Below are 21,521 nucleotides of genomic sequence, written 5' to 3' on the forward strand. Positions count from 1 at the left end.
AGAAGCATATCTGTGACGAGGATGTTCCTGTATTCTTGTGTACATTTATTAAAATGATTTCATCATGAAGGAATGAAGGCTTAAGGTCACTTACTTTTCTTGTAGAGAACTAGGGTTTATCATCCAGCATCCTCATGATGGTTTACAACTGCATGTAGTTTCAGTTCCAGGAGTCACAATGGCCACCATGGCATCCATGGTCACAAGGCATACATGGTGCATAAACATACATGTGGGTAAAACACTCATACATATAAAATAAAAATAAATCTTTCAAAGAGTGCTTCTGTTTCATGAATAATTCCCACAGAAATATAGGCATTTTCCTAAAGTGATATGTTAATCTGCATGAAGGTATTTATGCTCGATCCTAATTTGAGAATATTTAATCAGTTTTCAGCAGATGTGACATTACATATTCAGTTATGCAATAAGTAAACAGTTTCATTTATGGGCACTAGAGATTTCTTGAAATGTTAAGTTTTGTGGCTCCCATACACATTAATCCAAGAATTCATACAGTAAGCTCTGAAAAATGGGGCAAACATCATCATCAGTGCAATTCTGAAAGCTTAGGATTCTCTGATGATGTGAGTTTTTATTTCCATGTATGAACATTAAACAGAAGTGGAGGTGGGCAAAGATTCAGGCATGGTTGAGAAGTAATGGAAGAAACAAAAATAATTAAAACACAGAGCACTAACCAAATGGATGGTGAGAGAAAATGCTGGAGAGGCAATCAGAGAACAATTTTTATACAATCTGACCTGGGAGAAGGAACCAGAAAATTAAGCAGTTGGGTAGATGAATAACAATCATTATCCTTATTTTTAGTGGCATAAATGAAATAAACAGCCAAGTCTGGAATGGCTTGATTCTGCAGCCCTGCCTAGGAACTGCGAAGGAATGAAGGACAGACAAACAACATAGAGAAAAGCTAGATTCAGGAGAGCTTTTAATACTCTGATTGAGTTGCAACAACTATGTGACAGCCAGAAACTTCGTCAAGTTTATTACACATATCATAGGAGGAGAAAGAGTCAGGTGGTCTAGCTAGTAGGTCTCTGTAGGTAACCAGTCTCAGACTGTAAACATCTGGAAACAAGAATATGCTATTGCTAGTTTTTTTTTCACAAATTGGTCAATCATTTGTAAATACTTGGACTTGAACACACTGTCAATATTTGTACTCTGACCAGAGCAAGGCTTTACCTTTATGAGCCTGACCCATAAGAAAGGCTTTACCAATTTCCTATAGGTCAGAGGCCCTTTGCTCTTGACATAGCTGGCTCATGTCAAATAGTACACACTCGTAACTTCATTTGCTCAGGACTTCATTTGTCCCTCCCTACAATAAACACCATGGATAATCTAAGAGACATTGAAAATGTTATCTGAGATTCATAGTGGGCATCTTAGAAAATATGAGCTATGGGTGACATAGCATTAACTAGAAAAAAAACTGAAATAGTGGTTATTGTTACTGAAGGAACAACAGAAGCATTAACAAGGTAGCAACCATGGCAGGTTAAAGGATTTTAGATGGGTGTATTAAAATGTATATATATATGATGGCGGAAGGTCATTGGCTAATTAAGAAACTGCCTTGGCCCATTTTATAGGTTAGAACATAGGTGGGTGGAGTAAACAAAACAGAATGCTGGGAGGAAGAGAAAGTGAGCTCAGACTCGATAGCTCTCCTCTCTGGGGCAGACACGATGAAGCTCCGACCCAGCATGGACGTAGGCTATAATCTTCCTGGTAAGCACACCTTGTGGTGTTACACAGATAATTAAAAATGGGTTAAGAGGCTGAATCTAATGGGCCAGGCAATGTTTAAAAGAATACAATTTGTGTGTTGTTATTTCAGGGTATAAGCTAGCCAGGCGGCTGGGAGCCAGGCTGTGGGAAGAGGCCCGCAGCTCCTTCTACAGATATAAAATACCTGCCTCACCTAAGGGTGGGGTGGGGGTAGCAGAATTAATTGTGTTCAACAGTGGCACCCACTGTTGGGATAATTCAGTCTGAAAGAAGATAAAGAAACATAGTATCAATGACACCAAAAAGTAAGGGGACTGATTTTGTAGACATTAAGCAGGAAAGTGACTACTTGGTGAATTTTTGGAGATAAAATAAGGGAAGCAACAAAGCCACATAGTGGTTCCCAGGTGGCTTAAAATACCATTCACTGTGTTATGATGATTAAGGAGATTAAAAGTTCAAGAATTTAATTTGAGCATATTAAGTGTTACTGTCTCTAGAGATAGAACTTATCTATTTTATTCATTGCTCTCTCACTGTATAGAAACACCACGACCAAGGCAACTCTTATAAAAGAAAGCAGTTAATTGGGGGCTTGCTTCCAGTCTCAGAGGTTTAGTCCATTATCTTCATGGTAGGGAACATGGTGGTAGGCAGTAAAGCATGGTTCTACAGAAGAAGTTGAGAGGTTTTCCTTCTGATCCACAGGCAAAGAGAGAGGTTGGAACTGGGGTAGGCTTTTTGAATACTCAAAGCCCATGCCAATTTGGTACACTTCCTCTAATAAAGCCACACCAACTCTAATAAGGCCACACCTCCCAATCATTAACAAACAGTGCCCCTCCCAGATGACAAAGCATTCAAATGGCCCCTGTAGGGGCCATTCTTATCCAAACCATCAGACTATCCATCAGAGAAATCTGTGTTTACCTTAATAACTAAGACAAAGATGTAGGCTAGAGTTAATACCGACCTTATCAGTATATTAAATGTGTATATGTTGGTGAGGTAGCCCAGAAAGTAGGAAAAATGAAAAAAGGGCCTAGAGGGAGCTTTATAATTAAATCATTTAATATGTGAAAATGGAACCAAGCATCTGAGAGAAAGTGATTAAATGGCTGAAGAAAAAAATCAAAAAACAAAACAAAATGCCAGGAGTATGGGATTCTAAAAATATGAAGAAGGAAAATGAGAAAGAGGGAACAATCAGAATATGGATCTGGTGCAGCCAGATATGGGAGATATAAAGGAATAGCTATGTATCACATGTACCACAAAGAATTTATAGATTACCATTGCAAAAGTAATTTTAGAAAATTGGCTGAAAATGGACTGATGGGGCTAAGTAAAATCAGAGGAAATGTAGCGAAGACTGTGAGACTAGATAACCTATGGGTGAAGCTAGGTTCTAGTTCCCATGAGCTACATAGAGTGTGAAGAGGTGCTTGCTTGTTTCCTTTTTTAACATGAGAAGAGACTTGGGAATATAAAAATGATAGTTGGGAAAATTCAGTCTAGAAGAGACTTAAGGCTATGGAATGAGAATGAAAGTGTTAGTCTGCTGAAAGTGATAGTGACAATAAAAGCGCTGTTTTGATTTTACAATGTGAAGATGAAAAATTAACCAATGGCAGCACTTTAACAGTGAGTGTTTCTTGTATTATCTTTTTTATCTTAAAAATTAATTTAAAAAAATCATTTTACATTCCAACCACAGTTGTCCCTCCCCTCCTCCCTTCCCCTTCCCTCTCCCCCCTTCCCTCTCCATTCCCCCAGTCAACCTGCCCTCCCCTCCTCCCGACCAGTAAGGACTCCAATGGAGAATCAACAAAATCTGGCACATTAAGTTGGGGCAGGACCAAGCCCCCCCCCCTTGCATTGAGGCTGAACATGGCATCCCATCATGGGGAATTGGCTCCAATAAGCCAGCTCAGGTACCAGGGATAGATCCTGGTCGTACTGCAAGGGTCCCCTCATACAGTCCCACCTTCACCACTGTCTCCTACATATGGAGTGCCTAGTTTAGTCCCATGGGGGCCCCACAACTGTTAGTCTGGATTTCAGGAGTTTCCAGAAGCTTGGTTCACCTGTCTCTGTAGATTTCTCCATCATGATCTCAACCTCCATTGCTCCTATATTCTTGTATTTTCTCACGAAGAAAAAAAAAGTTTGTTTGACCAAAGGGACCCAAACTAGATTTATAAACAGCAATTTGAGCAAAATGGAGAATGAAAGAGTTGACATGGTAAAGTTGTTTGGTCTATTATTTCTTCATTTATGTTTGAGACTGTAAATCCACTCATTTGGCTGCAGATTGTATGATAATGTGAATTTTCTCTCATATCCGGTAACCAAAAGATATGTATAATTCTATAGTAGAGCATATATGGCAGCTGCAAGTGACTAGAAGTTATTTATTGAAACCATTAGTTATAGTGAAACTCAGATAACTCGTAAATGACAAGCTAAGTTAGTCGATGTGGTAGCCCTAGCAAGACAGGCTTCTTGACTGGTGGTTACAGTGAAAGGAGTAAGTAGGAGAGTTGGGAATCTTTGGAAGATAAGGAAATGTTGGCAGTCTACTAAAACTAGCATGGACAGGGAATAGAAAGAAGGTAAAGAGACCAAAGATACTGAGAACACTTAGATTTTGAATAACGCCAGAAAGGAATATTTAAATAATCAGTCTAATCCATTTAAAGAAGAATGTCTGTTCTTCTCCACAGAGGTCTTACCACTCTCCCAGAACCACATTCATTTGTGGAACTACAGTACAGTGTGAATGGCATGGCAGCAAGTTGTTTGAGACCTCAGTACTTTAGATACCGAGTTTGAGCCAAAAGTTCTTACAAAGAAACTGCACCTCACATTGAAGCTTCTACAAGGATGATTCTAATTTCAATGATTGTTGAGAAGTTAAAATTTTACAAGTCCAGAGATTAATAACAGCTTATCTTGTTCTGACTTCAGCTTTTTCAGAAGCTATTTATTGTTCACTCCTATTTTTAACATAATGTCCTTTTGATTGTCTTGCCAAATACTTTAGGAATTATTAACCAAATAAACCACTAGTTTCCACAAACTCAAAAGCTAAAATGTCATTTGATAGACTCTGAGGCTAATACCAGTTTTATTACTTTTTTTTCTTTTGGTTTAGCCTACGTAACTGATGTATCTAGCAGTATTTGAAGAACATGCTGAGTTATGAGATTTTTTTTTGTAACCATAAAAACCTTATGAAATTCTTATCTTGTTGGAGCATGATATATAAGCACCCAGAAGCTGCATTCTTAGACGATGGTCACTCATACTGGCCCCAGAATAAACTAATTTTTATTCTCTTTGAGGAAAAGGCTGTTTGTTTTCTTTTCTTTCTTCTTTCTTTCTTTTTTCTTATCTTTCTAAGCCTGAACCTCTTTACATAAACAAGGCTTGTCTTTAACTCACCAGTTTCATTTCCTTCTGCCTCCTGAGAGCTAGGACTAAAGGTATGAGCTATTATATTTGGTATAAGGTAGAAATTTTATTCAACATCAATACCTGTAATGCCTGGTGAAAATGAAGCATTAAATATAGAGCTTTTAAAGAAGATACTTTGGAATCACACAGACTTATGGTACTTTTATCATCGTGGTTTTGAACTGCAGTATTTACATAATTGAAAAAAATATTTTGATCCCTACCCTTCACATCCTTAATTTTAGATGGGCAACTCACATTACCTTGGAGGTACAGAAGTTTTATCATGCTTTGTCCAGTGTTTAACTCTGTAAATTTGATCCAATAATATTAGAACTCTTAAGATGCCCATGTTTCTTGAATAATCAAAATAAAAAACTATAGAAAATGTTGGAAGACAATAAAATCTATCAAAATATTTGATAAAGTAATCTTTTCTAGCTAAATGAGTGTTCTCTTAGAAGCAGTGAGTTAATGTATATTTTATAATTTAAATTCTCATAATCATGGTAACATACTAGAATAGATCTTGGAAATATATCACTTAATATATTATTCTCTAAAAAATTACAGACCAATATATTTTAAATAAATGCCGAATGCATCCTTGTGCTACCAGTTCAATAATTTATAGGTTTGGGCTATATGCAAATGACATGTTAACGAAGGATTTAACAGTCTATTCCTTCAGTTTGAATGCTTCTGGAGAGCATAGGATAAGATGTTGTCCCTGTTATCTCTATATACACCATGCAAATGATGCCTGTTACTCTTTTTCACCATTAAACCTAATTTAGATCCATAACAAAATAATAAATTGTAGAGTGTGCAGTTTAGCATAAACCATTTATTTGAGTTCAGATGGACCAGAAAAGACAAATTACAATTTCTTTAAGTAATAAATTAATTAAATTGGTAAGTGTGAGAGAGACACAGAGAGAGACAGAGACACGGAAAGAGGGTGACACAGAAAAAGACAAGCAGAGAGAGGGAGAGAGAGAGAGAGAGAGAGAGAGAGTTTACAAGTTGTTTGAAAATAAGACACTATAATCTTAAAGTTCTCGTTTTTTCAGGTCCCTATATCTATACATTTCTATGAATTTTTTTTTGTTTATAGCTCAGGTTGCCTGATGAATAATTTTACAAAAACAAATACTTCTTCCCTTCAAGAACTTAGTGGAAGAAACTGAAATTTACTTAAATGTTTCACTTAAATTTGGATTTCAAATACTGCATGAGGCATTGACTAGATACAAAATTGAAGAAAAATTGTTTAATATGTAAAAATAAGAAATTCCCTCCCAAGATTTTTCTGTTATTTCAGTTGGCACTTGCAGATAAATGCTTCTATATTATCACTTTAAAATACACACACAGGAGGGTACCCTTCCATAAACTTTAATATTATTTGAGTTTAAACTTTAATTTTGAAGCTTTATGCTGTCATTCATTTTATTTGCATGTGTGAACTAGTAGAAGGCAATTGTATTAGAAATTCTGGCACAAATCCAGGCTTATTAAACAAATTACTTGTTACACATGCTTGGCTTATCTACTTTCTTGTCCATATGCTTGTAAGGCATTGTGCCCACTCATTATAAAATATGCCAGTTTTACAGGGCACTAACTGTTCAGAAAAAAATGGATCCAGATGGGTTTTCTGGAAAATGGCATAACTGATGCTACCTTGGAAAATTGCCATCTCTCATTGATAGTTTATGTTTACTTACATGTACCTGTGGTGTCAATGGCTACACACATAATCTTTCATCATCTTGGTCATTGAGAGTGATCTATTTCAGATTTTGATTTTAGCACCATCATATCTGGACTATTCAGAAGGGCATGGCAAACTACTTATACTTTCAGCAGGAAAGACAAATAGCATCTAATTGAGAAACACAGACCACAGAAGAGAAAGATAAGTAGCACATGGAGTACCAACCCACCCATTTTTTCAATAGTTTATTATTTAGAAGTGAAACATGACATAAATATACATGACTCATATTTATATAATTTGTACAAGTCCCGAATTAATAGCAGCAAGAACAGAAAAGTGAGATAACCCTTTTTTTTATGAGGGTAAGAGTGCAATGGCCTTAGAACATAATTAGAATTTAGTGTGGGACTATCAACCTTCTTTTCTTTGAGTAAATGACATAATGTTGTCTTTCTATGGAAAGAATAGTAGATAGATTTCCCCCAGGATTGGTACAAATACTATTGTAGTTACCAATGTTCAATTATCTATTCCTAAGCTGTGGTAGCACAGGCATTACATAAAGGATTTTAGACTTTGATATGCTCCAAAGCTCCATCAAGTGTTGGATATGATTCTTTTAAATACACTGTAGTAATAGGGGTGGCAGGGCTGCGTTCCCAGCACCCCAGCCACCTACTCGGCTAGCTTATCCCTCGAAATAACAACACACAAACTGTATTCATTTAAACACTGCTTGGCCCTTTAGCCCTAGCCCTTACTGGCTAATTCTGTTATCCCGATCAACCCATCTCTAATAATCGGTGAGCACCGGTCTTACCGGGAAAGGTTCAGCACGTCTAACCTGGCGGCTTGCTTCATGGCATGTATCTGCCTGGGAGCAGGGCATGGCGTCTCTCCCAGGCGTCTGCTCCTGAGAGGAGAGCTGTGGAATCTGACCTCACTTCCTCTTCCTCCCAGCATTTTGTTCTGTTTACTCTTCCCACCTATCTTCTAACCAATAAAATGGGCCAAGGCAGTTCCTTTATTAGCCAATGACCTTCCTCCATCATTTCCCCTTTTTCTGTTTAAACAAAAAAGGGCATTAACTTTAACATAGCAAAATTACATATAACAAAACAGTTATCAAGTAAAAGTTACAATAATCTTTATCATAACTAAGGAAAACTATAACTATAACTAACTATTCTTAACTCCATCAATGACTCCAGAAAGATACAATACTACCTAAGCAAACAAGAAAAAAGCAACTTTTAAAACTCTAGAAATGACACAGACATCTCGCTGCCTGGACAGTCACCCAAAGTTCCTCTGTACTGTTGGGGCATCCATCTTCAGCCTTCAGGCCCATGGTATCCAGCAGACATTTCCATAAAGCAGGAAAATTCAAAGTCAGTTCAGTCACTATCTGTTGTGTCCTGCAGAATGTCTTGCAGACTCTTTCATGAATCAGGAACCCCGAAAGATCATCTCACCTTAGGCAAGTTCAGTAGTCCTCTCTCTGCGGGTTCTCTGTGTCCAGTTTATGCAATAGTCCAGGCAAGAGCAGTTTCTTGCCCAAATGGCTATCAAACTTCATAAGGTGCCTCTTCGATGCCCATCTTCCTCTTGAAGTACATTGGTGCTGCCAGGAGCAGAGTGTCTCATTGTCATGAAAAATCCTCAGTTATTAAAACATTAAATGTCCTATTCTGTAATCTTTGAAAGACATGAAGAATGTCTATGTAAAATATATCTCTATATATCTAGAAAATCTAATTAACATGACTACAAGCTTTACTATTATCGATGATTATCCATTAACAACCTATATTTCTTAATTATACAGTACCTATTTAAATGAACTACACAATCACAATACCTTAATCAAAATCAGAAACACTTATACATATAACAAAATTGACCTTAAATCTCTATCAATAAAGCAAAATCTATACTAATGCAAATTATTCATATCTATATCATATCCCCCTTTAAATGTAAAAGAACGTTTATAAACCATATTTGGTAACATGGGCACAGTTTTTTCTCTCCAAAATGCTTCCTGCTGAATGGGGGCGTCGTTAATTAGGTCTTTCATGGTATAACCTGTGTGCTAGTTTCATCTCAGTTGGCAGTTGATCAAAGCAGTTTTTTGAAGGCGTGCACAGGAACCATTCAGGAGGACGTGGTCTGTCATACCAAATCAGAATAGAAGAAATGAACAGCGTCTCATCCTCTGTGAAAACAAAATAAGAAACTCCTTTCCAAAGCATCATGTCCTTAGATCCAAATTCAAAATATCTATGTTGGATTAGTTCAGCAGCATTTATAAATAAATATCTTTTAGCAGCTGTTGCTCTTTCCTCAGCATTCAAACAATTCAAACAGAGCACAATAGCATACAGTATCAAAATTCTCTGTCTATTTTCCATCTTTGTACAGCTTTGTTTTAACCTCTATTTTGTTTATTTTTACTTTTAACTTTTTGCTTGTTGAGACAGGTTCTCTGTATCTTTGACCTGAAGTAACTCTGTAGACCAGGCTGTCTTTGAACTCTCAGAGATCCGCCTATCTCTGCCTCCCAGGCATTCGGGATTAAAGGTGTACACTCCTACACCTTGAACTCACAGAGATCTGTTTGTCTCTGCCTTCTAGGCACTGAGATTAAAGGCGTGTGTTACCACACACAACAACTCTCTTACTTTTTTTTGTTTTTTACTTTAAGAACTTCAACTTTTAGTCTGCATATAATTTTAACACACTTTAAACCATTTAGAAATTTTCTCTGTCTCTGAATCTCTCTTTACTGTATATCTCTCTTTTTCTGACCACATGAATCTTTAAATTACTGAGCAATATGGGTAGGATTAAAGGCGTGGCTTTGCCAGCTAGATCAGTCCATTCCTTAGCTTTCCAGCCTCATGGCTGAGGTACTGGCTGTAGCCAAGTTTACTGTGACAACTCTATGGCATTTCAAGGTTCCTGCCAGCAAGCGAGCTTCAGCAGCCTGTGCTTGCAAACCGCATGAACCACCTGCATAAAAGAGTCAGTTTGCCCTGGCAGGACAGCCCAGAAAGCCGGCATTTTTAAATGGCACAGCTTTTTTCCTGCTACGGCTGAAAACCGAAAAGCATGCGTTCAGCTTTTCGTCAACACCATGTAAGTGTTTCGTGGCAGGACCTCTAAAGAGCTGCAGGGTTTTGCAGCTGAAGCTGAGTCAGGAAGCCTCTCTTAGATGAGGCGCTTGCTTGCCTCTAGCAAGCAGAGCAGACCCGAGAACACAGCGAGTCTAGTTGCCATCAAACAAATCGTAGCACTTTACTCCAAATGCTCTATTCAAAAACTCTGTCTCCCATAGGAACCAGACAGAGATCGCAATGGCAGCACAGCCCCAGGAAGTCGCGCTTTAAAATGACACAGCGTTTTTTTCTGCTACTGTTGCCGAATCAGGAAATCTCTCTACAGCAAGCCACCAACAAACAGCAAAAATCTGTGTTAAACTCTCTCTCCCTTATTTTTAAGCCTTCTCAGGTTTTTTAAGTGGGTTTAGTCCATCACGTTGGGCACCAAACTGTTGTAAATAGGGGCGGCGGGGCTGCGTTCCCAGCACCCCAGCCACCTACTCGGCTAGCTTATGCCCGAAATAACAACACACAAACTGTATTCATTTAAACACTGCTTGGCCCTTTAGCCCTAGCCCTTACTGGCTAATTCTGTTATCCCGATCAACCCATCTCTAATAATCGGTGAGCACCGGTCTTACCGGGAAAGGTTCAGCATGTCTAACCTGGCGGCTTGCTTCATGGCATGTGTCTGCCCCGGAGCGGGGCATGGCGTCTCTCCCAGGCGTCTGCTCCTGAGAGGAGAGCTGTGGAGTCTGACCTCACTTCCTCTTCCTCCCAGCATTTTGTTCTGTTTACTCCTCCCACCTATCTTCTAACCAATAAAATGGGCCAAGGCAGTTCCTTTATTAGCCAATGACCTTCCTCCATCAATACACTGTTGATATGATTCTTTTAAATAGAGAACTTTAAGAATAATGCCAGAAAGATGGTTCAATTTAGTTACATACACTGAAGCAGACCTTCATAAGAGCCAAATTCCAGGTGAGATATTACTGTGCATGAGTGAAACATGGAAAAATAAAAGATGTATGGAAAAAGACAGTAGGAACAATTGATTACATTGGAAATTTTCTATCTTCATCACTGGTCAGCACAGAGACATCTTTCTCATTGGATAGAAAGCAAAGTGGGTGCCTAACACTGATACAGACCATCACGATGTCATCCCCTACAGCCCCTAGCTCTAAGCTGGTCCAGTAGCCCAAGACTCTAGACCCACCCCAAAATGAGAAACTAGAAATAAACAGATAACAGGCTTCTCACCATTGGTCTGAGAAATATTTTTTTAACATGATGTTCAAAGCGTAAGTGACAAAAGCAAAGTAAAATGACATTAACAAATTTAAAACTTTCAAGGGATGGTGTGTTCCTTAGTGGTAAAGTGCTTGTGTATATCTGATTCCCAGTGTAGCAAATAATAAAAGAAAAAAAATCCTACCTCCTGTGTGCAGGCCACTCTACCACTGCGACTACCCATTGTACTTTGTAACCTACAAGTCCTACTGCTCCCCACCATAATCTAAGGTCCTCACCCCAACCAAACCACCCCCTCCCATGGCATCAGAGGCCTCCAGAGACACAGGAACAACCTGCACTGATTTGAGGAAAAACACCTAGAGGCACAAGTACCTAGTTTACCAAATAGAAGAAGAGCAGCCCCTAGAGGAGAGGCAAAAACACCACCAGAACCAATTGGAAGAAAAGCTCCCACATGATTAACCCACTTCAGCATCATCAGCAGACCCTATAGGCACAAGCAACACCCATACCAGTTGGAAAAACAGTAACAGACAAAGCCTAAGCCAGTTGAAATAACAGACTCCATGACCACAGGCATAACCCATACCAGTGGGAAGAACAGACCCCATAGGCACAAGTACAGAACACACCAGTCAAAATTGGATGATAACCTGGATCTAGGCACCCAACCCCCCTCCCAAACTTCAAGTGAGACAACCCTATTCCACCTGACAGCCAGTCAGTCACCATAACCTCTGGACATTCAGTGCAAAAGAACATAAAGGGAAAAGATAATAAAGGAACAAAAGACCCATCCAACAAAGACATCACAAGAACCAACACGTGAACCTATAATTACCATACTGTGATGAACAAAAATGGGACCTCCTAAAAATGAAAAACTTCTGTAAAAAAAATGACACAGTCACTAAGACAAAACTGCAGTCTACAGAGTGGGAATCAAACAATCCCACATGTGACAGAAGACCAATATCCAAAATATATAAAGAATTAAAAAATGAAGACCTCAAAAGCACTGACACTTTTTCTTGAACAGTATTTACTGAAATGTTTGATAAGCTTTGGAAAGAGGACAGTTTAGAGTAAAACTCCAGCCTTCTTTATCTGCTTCTCTTCCAGGTGAGGGAAAAAAAAAGAACTCAAGAAACTAGACATCAAAATATCAAATAATTAAATGAAAAATGGGGTACAGACCTAAACAGAGAATTCTTAACAGAAGAAATACCAAATGTCCAAAAGATATTTAAGGAATTGCTTAGCATCTACTCATCAAGGAAATGCAAATCAAAATGACTCTAGGATACCATCTTACACCTGTCAGAATGGCTAAGATAAAAAAAAAAAAACCCTGATGACAGCTTATGTTGGAGAGGATGTGGAGTAAGTGGAACACTCTTTTCCACTGCTGGTGGGAATGCAAACTTTTACAGCCACTTTGGAAATCAGTATGGTAGTTTCTCAGAAAACTGAGAGACAATGTATCTCATGGCCCAGTGAAACCACACTTGACCATATATCCAAAGGATGCTCAGTCATAACACGAGGACATTTGCTCAACTATGTTCATAGCAGCATTATTTGTAATAGCCAGAAACTGGAAACAACCTAGATGCCCTTCAACTGAAAAAGGGAAAATAAATTATGGTACATTTTACATTTACACGATGCAGTACGACTTAGTTGGGAAAAAAAAAACATCATGAAATTTTCAGGCAAATGGATGAAACTAGAAAAAAATCATCTTGAGTGAGGTAACACAGACTCAGAAAGACAAACATGGTAAAGTGGATAATAGAAAAGGATAATCAGACCACAATCCACAGTTCCAGATAAGTTAGGTAACAAGGATGACCCTAAGAGAGACACAAGGATTACTCTGGGAAGATGAAATAGATGAGGTATCTTGGATAAACTGGGAGTGCAGTGTAGGGGAAGGATAGGAATATGAGGGATAGGGATGGTCCAGTTGGGAAAGGATGGTGAGGGAAAGCAATGAGAAAGATATCTTGATAGAGGTGCCATTTGGGGGTGAAAGAAATCTTGATAGAGGTGCCATTTGGGGGTGAAAGAAAAACGTAGTTCCAGAGAAACTCCCAGGAATCCACAACTTCTAGCAATAGTAGAGAGGGTTCCTAAACTGGCCTTCTATAATCAGTTCGGTGATTACCCTAATTGTCCTCAAAGATACTCTATCCAGTAACTGATGTAAACCAATGGAGAGATGAAGAGGCAAGCTCTGGTCCAAGCTCCCAGAGCCCAGTGAAAGAGAGGGAGGAGAGATTATATGAGGAAGAGGTGTCAGGATCACAACAGGGAAATCCACAGAGACAGCTGAACCATGGAGTTCATGGACTCAAGACCAAGAGCTAGGAATCCTGCATGGGATTAACCTAGGCCATCTGCATGCATGTGTGGGTGACAGTGATGTAGCTTGGTCTGTTTGTGGGGCCCCAAGCATTGGGACCAGGATCTGTCCTTGGTACATGAGGTGGTTTTCTGGTACCCAATTCCTATAGTGGGATGCCTCACTCAGCCTTGATGCAAGGGGAAGATCTTGGTCCTGCCTCAACTTGATATGCCATACTTTCTTGACTCTACGTTGGAGGCCTCACCCTTTCTGAGGAGTGGATGCAGGACGAGGGTGGGGGGAGTTGAAAGGAAGTGGGTAGAGAGAATGGGAGGAGAGAAGGGAGGGGAATCTGGGGTTAGTATGTAAAATAAATTTAATTGAAAAAACATAAGTATAAAAGTGCTATAGTGAAACTCATTTCTTTAATGCTGAAAACTGAATGTAATATAAACACTTTAGAAAGCAATATTAACTATTGAGTTAAATGCTACAAAATTGTCCTATTCAGTTACCTTCACCATTAAATTTGATATGCATAGCTGTCATTATATTTGAACAACTTTATCAAAGTGTAAAAATGAAATTTCTTTTAAATATTACAATTATTAGAGCAGTCATTCATGTAAGTATAAACTACTCGATTTACCTCTGCAAGATTATCTGAACTAAATACAGTCACTGTAATTTAAATTTAGAGATCTGTTTTGTGCTGACATTAAGAATTAGCCAAGCTAATTCTTAAGAAGTATAGATTATCTGAGTTGATATTCATATTTCCTGTCCATTGTTCCTACACCAAGTTCTTCATGCCTACAAGCATTATGCTGGTATTCAAATCCAATGTTTTCAAGGATCTCAAGGGACCAACAGGAAATTCAGATAACTGATTCAAAGGTATGATCGTTATACTATGTGCTAGTATATAGATAGACACAGTAAGCCATAACATTAGACAACTTTTCTGCTACTTGCTTGCTAAGAAATTTGCCCAAATTATTGAGCTATTTTTTATCATGTAAAAAGTTGGTGAATAAAAATTATATCATGTAAAACGTTGGTGAATAAAAATAACCACCTCATTTTCTTGCTGCAAAATTGATACAGGAAATAAATGTGATTTTTCATACTAAACAGATGTTCAATGACTATCAACTTCATTTTCAGCTATAAAAGTGTCTAGATTAATATTAGCTAAATTTTATCAAAAATTTGGCTTCTTTAAACTGATTTTTAAAAAGTATTTTTGATCAGATTTATTTATATGCCAGAAGGTATGGATAGATATTATACATTATTCTAAAAAGAATATTGAATTCTAATGCTAATACTAAATGTCTACTACTACACAAAATCTCTTTAAAATCAATGAGAAAAAGATAGCACACAAAAAAGAACCATAAAGTATGACAATTCAGAAAACCTAAACATATGAAAATTACTTTAGCAAAGAATTAAGGCAGAATGAATAATAATAACAATAAGATATTAAAATTTTATTTTATCTATAAGTTAGATAAAGTCTAAGGAGTAGGCAGAGTTTGATACATTGGATTGTTGGGAAAATGTGTAGAAAAGAAATGAACACATACATTCTGAAACGCATATACCCAACGCAGCCTCTTTTTGAAATTTTATTTTATTAATTAACATTTTTCACTTAGTTTACATACTGACCACAGGTTGTTCTCCCTCCCCTTTTCCTGTCCCCATTCACTTATCTACTCCCCTCCCTATCCAGTCCTAATACTTCTCCATTCAGGAAGGGGCAGGCCTCCCATGGACTTAGCAAAGCATGGTACATCAAGTTGAAGTAGGACCAAGCTCCTAGACACACACTCTAGAACAAATTTTGCCCACTTCTATCATATTCTAAATGCATATACTATTATACACCACAGTTTCTTTTCTGCAAGAGTATCAGTAACTGCACTATATATATCAAACACTCAATTTAGCAGACTTCTAGCCCCACCTCAAACTGCAAAGGAAAAAAGACTGTAAAATTCAAAACAGCTGCTGTCCATAGAAGAGTTTGCTTTGCTCTGCCTTAGGCTACTACTAAAGCTCTGTGCAGTGTGGCTGAGAAAGTTTGGCTGACGACTTTCTTTTCTTCTGTGAGTATAAAATTTCATGTATCATTTTCCACAGCGAAACGCATGAATCAGGATTACTTCTATCTGTCTTCCTGAGCAAAGAGCAGTCAGACCTGGGACTGAATAGCATATTTTCTTTTTCTTTCAAATATTTATTAGTCTTCTACAATGAAGTTCTTTAAAATGTTATTTTATATGTAGGTCTCGCTTGAACGCATGACAGAGCAGTGCCTGCTTGCATGGTGCTTGCTAAGGCCAGGGGACAGCGTCAAATATCCCTGAAAAGGGACTTCCAGAGGCTTTTGGTCAGCCATGTGGGTTCTGCAAAGTGAACCTAGGTCCTCTGCCACTGAGAATTTTGTACAATATGTTTGGGTCACATTCACCCTCTCCCCCAACTCCTCTCAGATCCACCCCCACTTCCGTACCCACTCAAGTTAGAACTTTGTGTCTTTTTTTTTTCAATCTAATTTGTGATACCTATGCATTTTTGGCTGTGTGACCTTCCACCAAAACCTGGTCCATTTTCCAGGGGTTCCACTCAAACCAGTAGCTATCAATTGCCCATAACTTCTTGGCTAGGGATGGGACTTGGTGCTCAATTTCATTCTCCATCTCCACTAGTCTGGATCAAGCTTGCATATATCTTGTTTCATTCTTGAAAATAATACTCTGCTAGGGTTATATTAGCAATTTCTTTCTATCTAACAACTAAATCTTGCATCTTAAGATTGTTTTTCTTTCTTAAAGCCTGCGAAACTATCATTGACCTGAGACCCTCATAGCAAAGTATCAGATAATTCTTACAGATGATCATTTCTATTTTTGAAATTTAGAATTGCATTCACCAAACTGCTTACATTATTATATTCTGCTTTATTTAACACCAAGTCATATCAACACAATTAAAATGAAATGAGAGTTGCATTCGGGACATTAAAACACTGAAGTTTCAGTCCATCTTAAATGAGTTAGAAAGGTTAATATAAATGCAATGCGATTAAATATTTAGGCTCTTGTGTTTTATTTCACAGTATGCATTCATCTCTTTCAGATTTAGGTAGCAGGATAACAGAGTGAGTTTTGTCTTCTAAAACTTGACACTTGCCTAAAAGTCATTACGTAAATGTCAGAAGATAAAAATGTGTTCATTCAAAATTAATTGTTTCTTAAGATCAAAGTTATAAATAGAAAAGAATCCTAAGATAGCCTTTTACTTTGCACCCTGTGTGTATCTTCCTGGTCTTTGAAAAGATCCAATAATAACGGAGATAAATGAGAGTATAAATAAGAGTCTTTCTTCTCCTAGCACTGCTTTCTTAGTGATTGTACTGATACACTGACTTTTAGAAGACTGATGTTTAAGGAGAATTTTCTGGAAATTTTCTTCTTTTGGATACAGAGGTTTAAATTTTCTCTTTCCTTATGTCAGATATTGGACTTGCACAGAATTTTGAGGTAGGGATTATTATTTTCAGGAGTATCAGTAGTATTTTTCTGTCTCCTCCATCTTTATTCTGTAGCTTTTTGTGCTGCAATGTACAATACATCTGTTGTTCTCTCTTCTACAATACATCACTAAGATACAATAGTCTTCATTTAAGAAACAGTAAAAGTCATTATTAACAATAATGCTGAGTTTGCTGCATTCTATTTTTCTTTTAGGGTAAAAGTGGATACAAAGGAGAAGGAAAAGTAAAATTCTAAGTGTATACTATGGGTACAGAATTTTTTGTAGCTAATGAATCAATCACAGAAATAGTTAAATGTCTTTGTATAAAGCTTGTCCTTTGCTTATTATTCACATATTTGGCTATAGAAAATAAAAGGAAAATTTGCAAAGTTTGTCTTGATGTTTTTGTGTCTTTAAATTAAGAATAATTATGTTTCAAATAAGTCTTCTAAAACTAATATTTTGCATTGAACAGTAGTTACAGATTATAGAAGGAGAACTATAAAAGAAGAATGTATGGTATATAATTCCATTTTTTAAGATCACCTATGATGTCTATTATTAATATTTTGTAATGTTTCAGATTAATTATTATATATAGTCTCCAAATAAATTCTTAGAAATCTTTCTTTTAACTGAAGATGATATAAATTTTCATATTTAATTTTATATTCACTTTGATCTTATATCCTCATATCTGGCAAAATTCATCTATTCAATTTTATCATGTTGAGAGGTACTTAGGATTATCTATGCATGAAGATCGAGTATAATTGGTATAGTTTATATTTTATGATATGCAATTTATCATTGGAGACCATCATACCTTTTCCTTTCTAATGATTTTTATATTTATTTTACTTCATTTTACAAGTACTAGAATCTCCAGAAAACCACTACATAGTGACCATTGAATGTGGCACTTTTGTCTTTCAATCTTCTGGTGAAATAGTCACAAACTCACATTGTGCGATTATTAGATGGTCTTTATCAAATAGAGTATAATTTTTTGAAAGACGTTATTTGAAGGTAGATGTTGCATTTTGGTCATTTTTTTCTTATTTGTGTCTTTTTCTAATTTTGATTTCATAATATGATATACTGATTTATTTGAAAATCTTAAAGTAGTATCCAATTCCTGAATGAATTATTCAGCTGCAATGTACCATCCTTTTTAATAAATTGCTACATTAATTTTTCCAGTACTTATATCCAAAATCATAAAGAATATTGGCATGTAGTTTTATTTGGTATAGCTTCATTGTGTTTGAGTTTCACTTTATGGTATTCTCAATATGAATTGTTCAGTTCAAAATATTTTTATTAATTTTTTCTTTAATTTACACATAAGTTAGAGGTAATTAATATTGTAGCACAAATTCTAATTGGTCTTAATAATATAAAACCTGGAATCAGATATTGGGGCAAATGCTGAAAGATCAGAGAAGTAAAGGAGCCAATAGGGAGACTTCTTACCTCTACCAAATTCTCAGACCAAAGGGGCAAGATCCTTTCTCTAAGAATCCTCATCCTACATCCCAAACGGGTTGGAAATCCTGTCTACACCCACCTTATATTCCTGTCTCCATGTCCCTATTGCTGGGATTTAAAGCGTGCTTCCCAAGTAGTGGGATCAAAGGTATGAGATCCCAAGTGCCCACGTGCTGGTATCAAAGGTGTGTGCCACCATTGCCTGGATCTGGTTTTCTTTTAGACTGGTTCAATCTTTTGTATCCCAGAATGGCTTTGAACTCCCGATCTTCCTGCTGCTTCCTCCCAAGTGCTAGGAATAATGGTGTGTATCACCACTGCCTGGCCTCTATGGCTAATTAGTGGTTAGCTCCACCCTCCAATATTTGAGGCAAATTTTGTTAGAGCACAAACAAAATATCACCAAATAATATCAAAATAGCAAAATCTCTCCAGATATTGCATTACTATTATACTCTATTTAAATCCTTTGCTATGAGAGAACACATTAAATGTATTGACACTTATCTGGTAGACCAGAATATGATCTTCCTTATTGGATGTAATATGTGCCCTTAAAAATAATGTGCATCATATAATTAATGTGTATAGTAACTGAAGTGGTTGATGATACGATTTGTCATGTCATCATGTGCGTATTTGGAGAGTTTTTCCTGGTTATTCTACCTTGTTTTGTGTGTAGGCCCATATTTCAATATGGTGTGGCAGCCAGGCTCTAAAGCCATAGACCCCACCTGAGATGGGCATGTAGCCTTCAAGAAAGGCTGTAGCTGCCCTTACAAAGGGTCATGATGTTGATTTGCCCTTAATTTGTAATTTGGAGTATGCCAGATAGAGATGCTGATTCAAGCCTATGTGCCAGCTAGCATACAGAGCACACAGATAGTTGTGGATATGTCTAAAAGCCATTCACCTGGATACCTAGTAGACAGAATGCTAATGTATTTACCCCTCAGTTTATGTTTGGATATATAAGGCCTCAGTTTATGTTTGGATATATATGGAGAATAAAGGAGGAGGAATTCTTCAGGATGTGAAATCAGGATTTCATGAAGGACCACTGAGAATCTCCCTCCCAATAAAGCCATGTGTTTTTAGTCTCGCAATGCCACGCTGGTCCAGAGAGAGATAGTTTATGTTGGGGTCTGGTCCAAAGAAATAATTTATGGTCTGAGCTAGCACTGGACCCCGACATTTGTGACAGAATTTGAAAACCTAAAAATAATAATAAGATGTCTGTAAATTCTAAGAGTGATTTTTCTAGTCATTGAATCTTAATATACTGGAGAAAGAAGAGGACACAATGGAAATAAAGAACATCAAATCGAAGCCTGTAAGCCTGCTAGAGAACAAGCAGGGTACATAATTGTAAGAGATGTAATTAAATTTCAAATTTAATAGCATGGACTCTAATTATCATCCTTGTACCCACTAAGAAAATCTCTATTTCTTCTATTCCTGAACAAAGAGAACTATAATACAACAGGATAAAACAAACTTGCCTTGTTCCTGTCCCCTGCGAATTGGAATTCTTTCCAATGGTTATTGCTGACATTTCTGTTCGTGAAAAAAAGCAAAGATTCTGCCAATTTTATAGCTAGCATAAAAGTCATAAAGGTCAAAAAACCTATGGAAATCCAAAGGAAGAAGCACAATCTTGTCAAGTAAATGGATTCATTACATTTCATGTTATTAAGCCTTCAGTATTGCATCCACTGGCAAAAAATAAATTCCCCACAGCAATAAACTGTTCACATTACTACTCTTTTTCTAAGTAGGAAATTTTTGGCTTTCTTATTCTTTCTCTACCATTACACACAATAATCACTGCAAATGAATTAACTGAAAGTTTTAAGATGGTATCACATTATGAGGTAATTGTCTCTGGATTTGACATCAAACATAGTATGTAACTTCGAGACTGCAGCTTTGTGTTGTGTTATCCATAAAAGCAAACAATATTTAATAATTTCTATTATAGAAGGATCTCTGTGGAGTTCATATAAATTTTAATAAGTATATAGAAAGAAGTGAATGCATTCATGTTAGACAGCAGAGTAGTATCAAATATTCATTTCCTTTCTCCAATTGTTTATTCTTTGCCTAGCTTTCCTAAATCTTCTGATCAAAATTTTACCTTGTGTTCAAAGGTGGTTCATGTGGTATTAATGTAATCTCCTTTGTAGAGCATTTTAGCAATCCATTTCTTTATGCTCCTAGATTTATGCATAGATTCATATAGTCTAACTTGTAAGTATGAGCTCTCATACAATTCTATGCCCTTGAAGAAATAGTAGTTATGCTTTTTATACCTCTTTTTTTTTCAGTTCACACATCACGTCCCAGAGTAATGACCAGCATGTAATGAACTAGTAAGTTTTGTGTGCTTTTATTTGGTTACAGCCCATCTTTACTTCTGTTCCTTGAACCTAGAACTTTATCATATTGAAACCTTATGTAATAGCCTGGATATCATGTGAGTTCAAATTTCCTTTTGTTTCCCAACCAATAGCCTAAATGAGAGTCAGGAAGTCTGTAACTAGCTTTTTGTTCATATTCCCTGCATAACTTTCCTATGTATTTAGAGTTTTGGAATATTGATGGAGGAAGGTCATTGATTAAAAAATAAAGAAACTGCTTGGCCCTCATAGGTTAAAACATAGGTGGGAGGAGTAAAAAGAAAAGAATGCTAGGAGCAAGAGGAAGTGAGCTCAGAGGACATGCTCCCGTCTCCCAGGTAGACGTGATGAAGCTCCGACCCAGGATGGACGTAGGCTAGAATCTTCCCGGTAAGCGCACCTTGGGGTGCTACACACATTATTAG

This window comes from Microtus oregoni, unplaced genomic scaffold, assembly GCF_018167655.1.
Source record: "Microtus oregoni isolate MIOR12 unplaced genomic scaffold, Mior012 000073F_ref0000255, whole genome shotgun sequence".
Lineage (NCBI taxonomy): Eukaryota > Metazoa > Chordata > Mammalia > Rodentia > Cricetidae > Microtus > Microtus oregoni.